The sequence below is a fragment of the Toxorhynchites rutilus genome, chromosome 3 (assembly GCF_029784135.1).
Source record: "Toxorhynchites rutilus septentrionalis strain SRP chromosome 3, ASM2978413v1, whole genome shotgun sequence".
Classification (NCBI taxonomy): domain Eukaryota; kingdom Metazoa; phylum Arthropoda; class Insecta; order Diptera; family Culicidae; genus Toxorhynchites; species Toxorhynchites rutilus.
The window spans coordinates 161,071,232-161,086,747 of NC_073746.1; the positions used below are offsets into that span (position 1 = coordinate 161,071,232).

The following is a 15,516-nucleotide window of genomic DNA, read 5'->3' on the forward strand; positions in this document are numbered from 1 at the left end:
TCTACCAGAGCGGAGTTTATTTATTGTTTGTTTAATGCGATGGTAGATTCTATTAATTTATGCTCATTTCTCATATACCAGAATTTGGGATTCGGAAGAGATATGGGAGCAAAATATTTGGATGGGTTTTGTGGGTATTGATGGTAAAAGATCGAATTACAGTCTATTTGCGCCGTGAGCATAATCGGCTTCTTAATGGGTTCATTAGAAGCGATGAACATTTTGGGCAGTGGGCCGAGATCATCTTTCGCAACCCCTATCCCAATAGGCCCGGACAAATTATCTGCGTTTTGTACAGTTCTTCAGGAAGCAAAGAATGGATAATGGGATTGAATTGCAACGTTGATTTTGCGAACCAATTTCAATAGAGCACTTTCCGTCCTACTCGAGCGATAATTATCCGTAGAAGAGAAGACCATTGATTTAACATTCCATCAACGATGTCAGTACAGAAACATCGTCGTTTAGATGACTATAATGAAGTGTAATGAGTTTAATTTTTTATCTGAGAGTTCACAGATTTTTCCATTGAATATTGACCTCAGATTATCCGGCAAATGAAATTAATCAACATTTCGGATATTTCAGAAAAGTTCAAATGGTTGTTATTTCATTTTCGACATTTAATGAGAAAAACTTATGGCTTTATCCTTTTAATTTTTCATCAATCCAATTCCCCTGCAATTTCCCCTGTAACAAATTAATTTAAATTTAATTTAATCAAGCATTTTCAAAAGCAATGCATTTCATTCCACTTAGACCAGATTGACATTAGACATGCATTAAAAATATTTTCATTTTTTAACTATTTCCTCCGCACCTTTTTGTTTCTATGCAATGAGATGCAACTAGAAACATCTCAAATAAAAAAAAGTGTGTGGCTCATCTTCATAGAATACAACCTTCACGTTCCATCCAACGATTGTGTTCACCAAGAATAACGGCAACCACGCAGCAAGTATCACATTGATCAAACATGCATGATCTACAGTCTGGTGTTTCACATTATCGGAAACCCGGGTGCGAACTTCCCTTGTGTGACCCGCCTGTGACTCAGCAATGTTTAACCCATAAACATAACATTATGGAAACCGAATCCAACCGACGACTTCTAAGCCGAGAAAGACTGAAAAATGGCAATAAAACTCGGGGTCCATGAAAAGTAACGGGCTCCAGATAAATGTGAAACGCAACGGGCCACAGATGTTCAACCACACTTGACTAATCTGCGATTAAGCCCCTTGAAAATGGTGCGCCACAATCGTGGACCGCCAGGATACGCTATTCGGTGGCGAACGACTCCGAGAAGCCTCCCCAACCAGCGGGAACATTAATCTTGCTGAAAGGGGAATTTAAGCGCACTAAATAACGGAAAGGGTATGTGTGCAGCTTGTTTCGGGCCCGGCCGATATAAAGTGTACAAATTCGAGCTTGGTACGACCTTCTCGCGGCGCAACAGAGGGATTCATCGAGAGATCGGGGGATGATTTAATTAGGAAATGATGTTGTGAAGCTGATGAACTGCTATGAACGGTATTTGAAGATACGTGTGAAACGATGAAATGAGAATGTGGAGGACACTGGTGTAAGGATGAACCATACAGAGCTTCTGTGTTTACGGATAACTGGGCGTCAGAATAAAATCTTATAATCTAATTACTATTTGATTGTTAGTTTGAGCGCGGTGGATCTTCTCAATGGAGTAATGAAAATACGGCTAGAAATTTAAGAAAATCACACAGAAGTTTCAGGAATTATTAATCAAAATGATCGAGATCGACATTCAAATGAAACACAACTTTCTGCATTACTCGAGAATTAATCAAGCAAACGAAACCATATTTGGCACGTGAAAGTTTTAGGGTGCAATAAATGTTTTCACGGTGGTTAGATACTCCTCCCCCTCTCTTAGGGGGGAATGCCATACTAATGAAACACAAATTTCTTGCATTACTCGAGAATTAATCACGCAAATGGAACGAAATTTGTCATGTGGAGGTTTTAGGCTGCAATAATTGTTTCTATGGTGGTTAGACACTCCACCCCCTCTCTAAGGGGGGCTGCCATACAAATGAAACACAAATGGTTACATCACTCGAGAATTAATCAAGCAAATGCTACCAAATTTGGCATCTGGAGGTTTTAGGGAGCAATAAATGTGTAAATGTGCCATACAAATGAAACCCAATTCTGCATTACTCGATAATTAATGAAGCAAACGAAAGCAAATTAGGTATATGGAGGTTTTAAGGCGCAATAAATGTTTTCACGGTGGTTAGACACTCCACCCTCCTCTCTAAGGGGGGCTGCCATACAAATGAAATACAAATTTCTGCATTATTCGAGAATTAATCAAGCAAACATTGGCATGTGAAGGTTTTAGGGTGCAATAAATGATTCTATGGTGGTTGGATACTTCTCCCTCTCTTAGGGTGGGCTGTCATACAAATGAAATACAAATTTCTGCATAACTCGAAAACTAATCAAGCAAATGAAGCCGAATTTGCCATGTGATGATTTTAGGGGGCACAAAACGTTTCTATGATTAATAGATACTCCTCCCCCCTCTCTAAAGGGGACAAGAGGGAGGGGTCTGTGTCTGAAAATAATCTGATATTATAATGATGAGTTTTGGTAGAAGTACTAGGATTTTTTTAGTAAAAGATAAATTGAACGGGGTCGATTAGAAGATCAATCAACGAACAGTTCTGCGATTGGACTCATGAACTTGCGCTTAGTAAGAAAACGTGAATGTTTTAAGGGATTGATAACAAAACTCAAATTTTGGGGTGGGACGAGTTTGCCGGGTCAGCTAGTTTATACATAAAAATGTAACGAAAAGTTGTCATTCGAAAAACTTTTTCCATGTAAATGTGCTCATCGTCCGATGTATTTAAAACTTGTTGGAAATTTTTAGGGCTATTCATATCTATTTTTTCAAAACTTTAAAAGCATATGTTTTAGAGAAAAATGAATTTCAATTTTCAAAATAAATTTATTTCCAATAAAATTTTATTCCAAAAAATTCTTTGATAATTTTTAATGAAACCCAAAATAATTTCCTACATTCCATTCTTTGACTAAAATTTTGTAGGTCTGATCATTTTTTGTTTTTCTAGGTTTTTCCTTAAATTTCGAGTTTACTCAACTTTTGTTCGAAAAATCTTAACTTAAAAACTATGAGATCTACAAAAATTTGGTCAGAGAATGAAATGTAGGAAATTACTTAGGTCATCGGACGATGGGCACATTTACATGGAATAAGTTTTTCGAACAACAACTTTTTCACGGTTTTCTTTGAAAATATGCTATTAATGTTCAATTCGTTTTTATGTATAGACTAGCTGACCCGGCAAACTTCGTCCCGCCCAAAATTTGTTTTTTTATCAATACCTCCAAACATTCACGTTTTCTTATTAAGCGCAAGTTCATGAGTCCAATCGCAGAACTGTTCATTGATTGATCTTCTTATCGACCCCGTTGAATTTACCTTTTACTAAAAAAAATTGCTAGTACTTCTTCCAAAACACATCACACATCAGATTGTTTTCAGACACAATTCTTGTTCAAGATTTTTCAACCGCTTGCAAATAACATATTTCTCCGTTACATGGAATAATCTCAATATACCTAATTTGGTTTCAATTACTTGATTAGTTCTCGAGTAATACAAAAATTGGTGTTCCATTTGCAACGCAGCCCCGCTAAGAGAGGGGGAAGGAATATCTTACCACCGTAAAAACATTTATTGTACCCTAAAACCTCCAGATGTCTAATTTGGTTTCATTTGCTTGATTCATTCTCGAGTAATGCAGAAATTTGTGTTTCATTTGTATGGCAGAATATAACCACCATAGAAACATTTATTGCACTTACTTTAAAACTTCCATATGCCTAATTTGGTTTCATTTGCTTGATTAATTCTCGAGTAATGCAGAAATTTGTGTTTCATTTGTATAACAGCCCCTTTTAGAGAGGGGGGTGGAGTGTATAACTACCATAGAATCATTTATTGCATCCTAAAACCTCCAAATACCTAATTTAGTTTTATTTGTTTGATTAGTTCTCGAGTAATGCAGAAATGTGTGTTTCATTTGTATGTCAGCCCCCCTAAGAGAGGTGGAGGAGTATCTAAACCATAGAATCATTTATTGCACCCCAAAACCTTCATATGCCAAATTTCGTTCCATTTGTTGTTTAATTCTCGAGTAATGCAGAAATTTTTGATACATTTGTATGGTAGACACGCCTCTCCCTCCCCCCCTTAGAGAGGGTGATGGAGTGTCTAACCACCATAGAAACATTTATTGCACCCTAAAACCTTCACGTGCCTAATTTGGTTTCATTTGCTTGATTAATTCACCAGTAATACAGAAATTTGTGTTTCATTTGTTTGGCAGACCCCCCCCCCTTAGAGAGTGGGGAGGAGTATCTAACCACCATAGAAACATTTATTGCACCCTAAAACTTCCATATGCCTAGTTTGGTTTCATTTGTTTGATTAATTCTCGAGAAATGTAGAAATTTGTGTTTCATTTGTATGGCAGCCCCCCCTAAGAGAGGGGGGAGGGGTCTCAAACTATCACGAAAACCTTCCCCGGCCCCAAAAACTCCTACATAGCAATTTTCATGTCGGTCGGTTCAGTAGTTTCCGAGTCCATAAGAATCAGAACAGACAGACAGACAGAAATCCATTTGTATATATATAGACTATCGCAATTTACATGCACTGCTAACTTTTTTTCTGTTTAGAAACATGTCAAGAACATGTCAAACGTGAGTATTTACACGCAAAAATGTTACGAGCAAAACATTTTTGTTTCAGGAGTCTTCATACAAATATATATTATTATATTATATTCCAAAAACTATAAAAAATACATTTGATTGCCTTCGATGCCTTCGACAAAAGTTTATATTTTAACAAGGTCTAAGACTTTGTCGAGTACACTATAACGCTATCTTGACCTTAAACAAAATTAGGATAAGTTGTATTTTGTTCAAAGAAAACATGAAAAAGTTGATGTTCGAAAAACTTTTTTCCTATATATATATATATATATATATATATATATATATATATATATATATATATATATATATATATATATATATATATATATATATATATATATATATATATTTGGGAATTAAAAAAAACCTTTTTGAGAAAAATGAATTTTAGTATTTTTTTCCAATTTTTTTTTTTTTGGAAAAATTCAAACAATTTCCTACATTTCATCCTTTGACAAGAATTTCGTAGGTATCATAGTTTTTCAGTTATAAATTTTTTGTAAAAAAATATGAAAAAAAAAGGGTTTTTCCAAAAAGTAGTCTTATTATTTTTCGAATATTCAAGTATGCAAAGTTGCTTAAATGACCCATGTCTTTACACCCAGAACGTTTCACTACTATCTTAAATTGGTTAAAAAATGCAGGTGCTCCGTCAAATGTTTTTGCTATGAAAAGTGCTCTGCCATAAAATAAAATATGAAAACCCCTGCCTCAGGGTAAGGATAGGTGCCAAATGTCCAGATTCTCGTAAAATTTGAGATACACGTCTTTTCGATATGGGTAGGTCAAGTTCCTGCTTAATCCGCTAGGCAATAAGCTATCCAGTCTCTCAAAGCTGTATAATACGGTTCAGGTCAAATTTCTTGCCACTGTTTCTCCTCTTTTGATCCTCTTCTCTAGCGACCGGTTGCTTAAACCGATATCTTTCAATTTGCGGATTATTCTCCACTCAGTTTCGTCTAAGAACTTTCCTTTCTGCATCGTGCTTAAAAATCTTTCGAAACGCTACAACGCCAAACTGATTATGGCACTGGTGTAGGGTTTCATTGACATGGACAATGGACATCTCGAATTAAAAAAATTAACCCTATAAAAAAATGTTCACCATCTCGAAGAAAAACTCTATGCAAAATATCAGCTCAATCGAACTTAAGGGAAAATAGCGCAAAGCGGTCAAAGTTTGAGTTTTTTTGATAATCGAAAAATCACCGAAACTCGGGGTTTTCGGAAAACTTTTTTGTTGCCAAATGTCTTAAAATTGCCTTACTCGCCGAGATTTACTGTGATCTCGAAACATTTTTTTGACACTTGGTTCTGAATAGTCTATTTTTGACAACAACAAAAAAAAATCGGGATTACTGTAAATGTGGACTTTTTGTGCAATCAGAAAACATTTGGCACCGAAAATAATTTTTGAGAACCTCCAATTTCCAGTGATTTTTATGTTTTCAAAATACTCAAATTTTAACGTCTGCGACACTAGTAAATGAAGTCCGATTGAGCTAATATTTTGCATTTTTTGTGTTTTGTCGTGTAAATCAACATTTCGCACGAAGTACTGTATGAAAAAGCGAGATGGTCATTTTCATTGGAACCCAGTACCATACGTTTTGCTTCGTATTCCGAAAAAAAGTCCGAGAGTGACAATTGTTTTTTCGAGGTGACAGTAGATCTCGGCGTTTCATGCAATATCAAAACATTTGGCATCAACAATTTTTTTTGAAAACCCCGATTTTCTTAACTCCTCGTTTGGGTAGTTTTTCGATTTGCAAAAAAACTTAAACTTTGACCGTCTTGCGCCACGTTCCCTTAAGTTCGATTGAGCTGATATTTTGCATAGGGTGTTTTTTCGATGTGGTGAACATTGGATGACCATTTTCATTAGCACCCTAGTGTACGATGATTTGACAGGTGGTCAATATATTGTCATTAAGGTTGGGTAAATACTAAGATGTCAATTCCGCGTATAGGAATTTCGCTCCAAAATATTGAAAGTATTTCTCCAAAAAAGGATAGAAGCGATAATGATAGCGAAAACTATATATTTACAACAAGAATACACTTCGTTTATTGTTTATTGTTTGAAAATAAACTCATCTGATGAATTAAAACTTAAAAATTAATTATTGAAACATAACATTAAGCACATCAGAGTTCACAATTCTGTTTTTGAAGCTTGGCTCTTCAACAACAAAAAGCAAATCACTCATACTCGAGACCATCCGAATGTATAATATTAGCAATCATCATAGCAAATAATAATGTCAATGTAATGACAACTTTAATTTTTTTTGAACATCCATGAATCATACAAAAACGAGTAGCACAACAAATGATTGCAACAGCGCAGCAACAGCGCAGTGATAAAATGATGTCTTACAGCACTCCGTACGTCGCGATGCTTCCAACGTATCATCTTCCCCTCCGCAACAATTTGTTATCCAGTTTCACTGCAATAGCTTCAAAAAAGCGGAAAATTCTATGTTTTCCTTCATTTACACCGCATCTCCCATCTACTTACGATCCACATTTTCAACGACCAACGCAAGTGCGCATGTTCCTTCAAGACATATCTCTACTCTGCTATAATCGAGAACTGAATATGGTCTCTTTGATGAAAACGTCTAGCCATAAAGGAAATCTGCTACGAGTTATTTCATATAGTATGCTGTGTTTCATTGTACTCTGTCTTTCTTTCTTCGTAATAATATGATTTGTTGGTGAATAAACGGATAATGGATTTGCTATAATCCTGTTGTTTGATGCCCTTCCTTCCTTCTTTGTTTTTAAGAGGATTTAAACTTGGAAGTTCATTCGCCTCTATGATGCCCTAGTTTTCAATTCCATATGAAACCACATGAAATCATTAGGACACGTTTTAAGAAGAAAATCATTTGATTTATACCATGTAACTTCCTGCTTTACTCTGCTATACTCGCGCATACGTTCTCACATACCTAAAGATCAATAATTCTGTTCTGAGTAAGCTGAAGTAAATGACTATTAAAACTGAATGAACTTGTTGAAAAAAACCGTGCGTGAGTATACGAGTTATGATTTTCCGCGCGAGTGCAGGAGGGTTCAAAATATAATCATGGCTATGGTTATGGCTATGTTTTCAACGGATTTTTAACCCTTTGCGGTCGTTTGTCTGCTCTCAGACACCACAGTAAGGAATCATGCTAAATACTTTATTCAACGATGTAATAGTGTTCATATTTTCTAAAATAATTTTAATGTCTAATGAACTTTTCCATGAATGTATACGGAGCTTCTATGCATAATAGGTAACAGTACTAATAAGAGTCTCTTTCAAGCGAAATTAATTCCGACCGCAAAGGTTTCGCTGAGCGTTTCAACACATTAAGCTTTTCGTCAGAAAAGCGATGATCACTGGGACTGACAATTACAAAATAAAAAAATAAAAGAATACATGGTTTGCTTTCGAGTGTGTTACATAACTGCTTACTAGACGAATTTCTGACTAGTAAGTTGTTTTGTTGTTTTGTATACAATAAGTAAATCGTTTGTTTGAGAAACCGCATAAGTCCACTACTAGAAACTTGTTTTTACTCGAAAGTTTGACCTGGTCTACCCATTTGTTACTATATGGTCCGGTTATCACATCCCGATTTAAGAGGGTTCGTAGAACTAACTTTTTTGATAGTCAATGTAAGTACCCTCAAGGACTCAAAAACTGCCAAAAAGTCAATTTTTATCAAATTGGCGCGGGGTTTCTAAAAAACGATTCAAATATCTTTGGGGACTGGTACCGACACTGATGGTGTGTAAACGCTCTTGATGCGGTCCGAGTATGAAGCGCTGCGAGAACAACGTGTTAAAACTGACGCTGCTAATAATATGTTGAGAAGGCGAATAATTTTAGAAAAATCGGAGCTATTCAAGATGAAAAGCAGAAGATAGAAAAAAATCAATTAGACGGGAAGAAAAAAAAAATTAACATTAAGCGTTTCTCAATGTCCTGCTATCAGACAGAAGCAGTTTACTTCCTGTGAAAGCTGTGTGATCCGATCTTGTCCTTTTTACTTCGATGTCGTGCGCTTCCATCTACACTTAACAAAAACATTAGTTAATACTCTCTAACATCGAGGCTTCTGATTGGTTTTTAAAAGGCTGTAAGGTTACGAAAAGTTCATTCCAAGAGTACGCATAGCACTTTGTGCTTCTGGTACAATTCGTGATGAAGTGTGCCTCTAGTTTACTCAAAACTTTGATCGATAGGTCAAGAAAAACGTCTAAACGTATCAGTATGAAACGTTCGCAGGGTTTTTGGAGATACATTACATTAGATTACGAAGCAACAAACGAACCTTATACTAGTTTTTTTTGTAAAAAAATCTGAAGAAACCCTGGATGTTTTTTTTTTGTAAAAATTATGAAGAAACCCTAAGCGTTTCCCAAAAAATTTCTAGATTTTTTCTGGAGATTTCAATTATGTGAAGTTACTTAAGCGTATATGTCAATCGCGTACTTTCTAAACTTTGATTTAACACTAAACCTACCAGAGTGGTCAAATGACCGCTTTTGAAACTTCAATCAAACTTAATAAATTCCATTTTTATATTATTTTTTACTTACTGTACGAGTTTTTTTTCTATGTCGAACCACCATAGAAACGTCTATCGATCCCTAAAACCTCTTTATGTCAAGTTTGATTCCGTTTGCTTGATTATGTCTCGAATTATTCAGCCTTCCTCCACCTTCAGAGAGAAGGAAGGAGTGTAAAACCGCCATAGAAACATTTATTCCCCCCTTTTTCCTCCATATGCCAAATTTGGTTCCGTATGCTTGATAAGTTCGTGAGTTATGCAGAAATGTATGCTTCATTTGTATTGCAGCAAACAACGAAGAAGAACTTTAATGATATCTTTGGAAACTCCCAAAACTTTGATGCAGTTTCTTGCAATTCAATATACTGTCTCTCTACCTAATTCGTCAAATATTTTACAAAAAAGTGTTTTTCAATGTTTTTTACAGAAATTAAATCAGACCGAAAAATACAACTTTTTTTCGATGCGGGTAAAATGGATATATAGTGGGGGCAGAGATGCCAACCTTGATGATGTTTCAGGACTTTTTAGCATGCTCCCTGATACCCTGACGAGCATTCAATTTATGCTGATTTTTCTGAAATGATCCTGTTTTTTCCTGATTTTTGTACTCTTTACATTATTCGTAATAAATATACTGGTATCCATGCCAAAGTTTTCTGTCATGATAGTTCTCCGGCTCGCACTTGTATATATCTTACGTTAAGTTAAACTTTTTTTATCTCTATCTTCAATTGTTTCGTGGCTTCCCAAAACAGTGCTAGAAAATTTCATGAAACCAGATTGCCTGACGAATTTATGAAATTACAACGAGATTAAGTTTGAGGAACAACATTGCTTTATCGAGGATAATGTATATGTAGATGTATCCTCAGAGTTATTAATGTAGGAATACGTTTCAGAGTGTAAAATGTAAAAAGTGTAAAAAAGAGAAAAAAATTATAGGAGGTTGTGTCCAAGATACGACCGCATTGTTGACGTAGAACTACGCTGTTATTTTATATAAGTCGCTTGTTTATACCTTCGGATATTGTTCTATAATGCTGTGAAATTTTCGAAACAACTGCTTAGTAGAATAATCTTTGAAATGTTTTTCATTGTAGAATCAGTTGACGATAATTGATTGATGATTCATTCTTGCCCTTGCAAAACAATACACTAGCTGATCGTATGTCGCAATTTATTTCATGTCAATGCATTGAAAATTTACCTCGAATGCTATTCCGGTGGCCTTTTTCGCAATTGACATAGACTCGGCTACAGTCGATTATATACATGTTGCACCAGCATCATTATTCTACATATCATAACTACATCAATATATCTTTGGCACCGAATGGAAACAACAACAATGACAACACTTGCAAGTATCAAATATCATTCTACATGTTATTTAGTATTGCTTCAAAGAAATCAAGCGTTCGCCATAGCATGCATACAGAACCATACATTGGTAGCTTGAAGCTAATATGAATACAAATACTTCTCATCATTTTGCGCTATTCTCAAAAGAAACGTTTTTGTTTATATTACTGGCCTCAAAAAAAGTTGCGTTACTTTCTCATGCTCGAGAGAAGCGCAACTGTCACCCTTAGTGGAAGATTTTTTGCTACTGGTAAGCGAAACCTAATCACATACAACACTCCAGAACGACATTTACTTTCTTGATGACTAAACAAGCGAAATAAACTTTTTTTTTGTTTATATCAACAACCTCGAAAACAGTAGCAATGCTTCATTATGATCAATATTAGCGCAAATGCAATCCTAGTTGACCAAAACCTAAATAACTTATAACATTCCAGTAATACATTCAAGATGCTTGGTATTCCCCAAATATTTTTTTGGAGCATAACCTTAACGCCTGCTTCGCCATAACGTCAGTTTAATGCATTGATGCATTCTCAAAAGCACCAAAGAAGCCGTTTACATTTTCTACCGACGCGCCGAAATCGCCTATTTTGCTGTTGTTCGTTGCGGTGTGACACTCGCGAAGGCTCGGTTCAGTGCGAGCGCTTTTTACTCCATCAACATCGCGTGCATCATTAGATGACGCTTGCCTCGAAATTGTATTGCCCCTGGCAATGCGTTCGTTTTTTGCAGGGCTCGAGTCTGTCTTCCTCTTCTTCTTGCTCATCACACACTACGTGAAGCGTCCAATTTATGACGCGGAAAGAAAAACACACGATACGAATAACGCGAAAAACGAACAGAAAAAGCAAACGACGATATCCAAGTTGGATTACCACTGGTGGGGTCCAATCTTAGATCGAATCGCAGCGAAAGCAAAGTCAACTGGATTGCTCAATAGTCCGATGCCGAATGAAAGTTTGCCTCAGCGAGATCCACTGTTTATACTCAAGGCAAATATTCCCCTTCATTCTTCTACTTTTCCTTTGTTCACGGCGACTTAAAATCCTACGATTTCCCCTTCGTTTGTCGTCGATAAGTTGCTCGTTATTGACAGCTCTGTTCGGGAAAGCAGACAAATGGACAGAACAAATGTATGGAAAAATGGAAACGCCCAAAGTTTTCATGAATTTTAACCATTTACAAACCAGGGGATTCTGATGTATAGCATATTAAACAAATCTTAGGGAATTTCCGATTTGTTTAGTATGTAAATCCCTAAAATCCGTTCGCGGCAAAAATAGTTATTAAAGTTAACTTTATTCCATAAAAACGTGACCTGTTTTCTGATTTGGCACCCTTAATGAAAGACGTAGTTCTACGTCAAAAATTTGAATCCACAGTCAATATAAAAAGATTTTATTAGTAATTTGTTCGTCTGATTCAAAGTAGAATAAACTTTGATGATGGAACTATGGTAAATATATGCTGATATGCTTTCCTCATTTGTTGGGTAAAGATTTATTCCAAAACATGGATGATGAAATCAGTGAAAATTTGAAGATTGATCTCTCTGCAATTGACTGTAGTGATGTTGCAGGTTTTTCGGAAAAAATGTAAACGATCAGAAAGTCAGGCGAAACACTAGCATTTCCGCTTAAGCGAAGATTTATACAATGCTTATTAATTCTTTTACATACCCGGCCTTCGCCCGAAGAAAGATATACTCTGTTTCTGGTTGGATTTGGAATGAATTCTGTATTATGAGCTACTACAAAGCAACTTGTTTCTCACATGTAAGGCTCGCTGCACTTTTCGACGAGGAAACAAACAGGTTCTTAGCGGATAGAATATTTAAGCTGTGTGAAAGATGGCGAAAGATAGTGAAACAGAACTATGTATATAAAATTAAATTATAATGCTTTGATTGAAAATGATATTTTTGTTTTCCCAAAAATCGACATTAACTTTTCGGACAACCCAATATGAACTATCCTGATTTATCCTGATTTTTATTTTCATTCTTCCTGGTTTTTTCAAATTATAGTTGGCAACCCTGAGTGGGGGTAATATGGGCAGGTTTGTAATATATGAAGCGTAGAGGTTTATCGATCGTGAGAGGAATAATTTTATTCAACCAAGGTCTGAACTTATCACGAATGTCAGTTTAATTATGAAAAAATCGAATTAATCCACCTAGAAGTGATATCTTGCTTTTCAGCAGTATAAATGAACATACCCTCAACTATTTTCAACTATCAGCCAAATGTTTGGAATTTTCTACACACAAAAATAATATTTAGCGCATTGTTTGACAGAAGTTTCATAGAATGTGATATCTACCCATATTTTTACAGCATTTACTCAAGCGAATGGCGAGTTTGTGTATAGTACTACATGGACTGAAAAGTCCCGGGATTTTTCAACAGACAACGCCACTAAAGATGAACATGATTCTTTTCGATTCTTCATCTGTCACCAGCTTATATGTGAAATTTCATGACATTTCGTTTATTTGTTCACAAACTACAGTTGTTTGAGTGTATCTAACTGAGCATTCGTATATTATTTGTTGTGAAATTTGTACTTATTTGTGGTGAAATTGATGCGCCTAACTTGCTCGAGAGGGTGAACTTTCACGTCCCCAGCAAAATTCTACGATGCTCGTATTTGCTGCAACCGCTTCCACATCGTTCATCGTTTGGTCAACATCAACCGATCACGGAAATGATCAGAACCTTTTCGTTCGTAGAGCAGTTTTTTGACTTTGAAGAATTATCCCTACGCTTCAGAAACCGAATTGAAAATCCCGATGTGTTTAATGTAATTGTTACGGGAGAAAATCGACGCACTTGTGGGCTCGAAACTGAATTCGGACACTTCCCGACACTTTGTACTTCGACCGACCAAACTGCGATAATTTTAGGACTTTCTTCCACTTCGGATCAAAAGAAAAATTTTCTCACTTTTGCACTTCACTAGAATTCCTGTTAACTGAACTTTATTTCACTATAATTAGTCGATCTGTAACTGAACCACTGTGATTTTAAGACTGAACATTTCACTATGTTGGTTGATCTGTAACTGAATCACTGTACTTTTAAGACTGAACGATGTACTGAAGGAAGGAAGGTATTGAATTAGAGAGACTTTAAACTCTGAGAGTTCATTCGTCTCTACGATGTACTGAATATTTCGTGCCCCATTTATACGGTACACGCTACAGTAAATTCTATTGTTGCATTATTGCTCGGGTATTCTAGAATATTCGCTATAAACAATGGGGCTTTGTTTTATAGCAGGTTCGTTTCCATGCGTTCCTATCCTATCCTATGACAATTGTTATTGTTTTGATTCTTCAATGTTATTGTTTATATTGTGATAAGTGTTTGTTGTTAACGTCGAGTCCCGAACGTTCTGGACGGAACGGGTAAGTGCTTTTTGTTATGCATAATGCCTAATATAACAATATTTATATTGTTGCAGGTTATTGTTACTGATGGAAAGGTAAGTGGCTATGAATTATATTGTTGATATAATGTACTTTTTAATCCTCCCTTTTCCAGGGGCGGAAAAGATTGGTGTTGAATGTATGACAATATCTATAAATAAAGTGATCTGAAGAGACTAATGTGTCTTTCTCTTCTGTTATCAAATATCCGATTATTCGGACCAGCTCGGGCCGTAACAGTAATGTTCCATGATTTTGTTCGACTATTTTACAACTTTTTATTCATTAATATGATGATGTCGGATGAATGTTATATCTAAACAAATAACCAAATAAACAAATAAACGAATAAAAAATGAAAAAAAGGAATATCGTATTTTGATCAAACATTGTTTTTTTGATGAGAAAGCGTTCGATAATTTTCAATTATTCGTTTCACACTTGCCGGATGAATGTTGATTCTCTTCGCATTCTGATTGTAGGTTACATAATTTTTCATACATCAAGTATTTATTCAGAATTCTATTTTAATCTCCAATTGAATTTCCAATTGAATTGAAGACATCTTGATCGTTTTATAGATCACTAGCTCACCCGGCAAACTTCATCTCGCCCTAAATTTATTTTTTCGTGATCACATTCACGTTTTCTTACCAAGCGCACATTCATGGGTCCAATCGCAGAACTGTTCATTGATTGATCTTCTTATCTACCCTTTAAAATTACCTTTCACTATAAAATTCCTAGTACTTCTACCAAAACTCGTCATTATAATATCAGATTATTTTCAGACACAATTCTCGTTCAATATTTTTCAACCACTTTCAAATAACATGTTTCTCCGTTACATGGAATGAATGTTTGATACAGAAAATATTATAGAATAAAGACAGCCCTTTCTCAATTCCTTTCTCGAGTTTTGCTCTTATTGACACATTCGGCGATCCATTTTTATTTATATAGATAAAAGATGCTATAGGAGTGAGTTTTATCACATTAAAATCCATTTCCACTTTCAAACAAAGATAAATTTCGTTAGTTGTTGTATAACATATGGGAACTCAATTTTCGCAAATTTTCCCATTTTCTTAAGAGTTTTCAGAAAATTTTCAATTGTCACGTTTGGTTAGAATATGTTTGATTGAAATATGTGTTTTTTTCATGAGACCCCCCTCCATTCTACAGGAGGGAGGGGTGTCAAACCTTCATAGAAACATTTCTAATATCCAAAAACCCTCACATCCCAAATTTGGTTCCATTTGCTTGATTAATTCTCGAGTTATGCAGAAATTTGTGTTTCATTTGTGTGGCACTAGAGAGTGGATAGGTGTGTCGAACCACCATAGAGAC

The 15,516-nt window shown here is 35.5% G+C and overlaps 1 long non-coding RNA gene across 1 annotated transcript; it reads left to right on the top strand.

Moving 5' to 3' along the window:
- The first annotated feature begins 14,114 nt into the window (after nt 1-14,114).
- Nucleotides 14,115-14,396, top strand: LOC129777196 (uncharacterized). Its single transcript, XR_008743219.1, has 3 exons — nt 14,115-14,145; nt 14,202-14,222; nt 14,282-14,396. It is a non-coding gene; the product is annotated as an uncharacterized LOC129777196 (long non-coding RNA).
- The last annotated feature ends 1,120 nt before the right edge of the window (nt 14,397-15,516 follow it).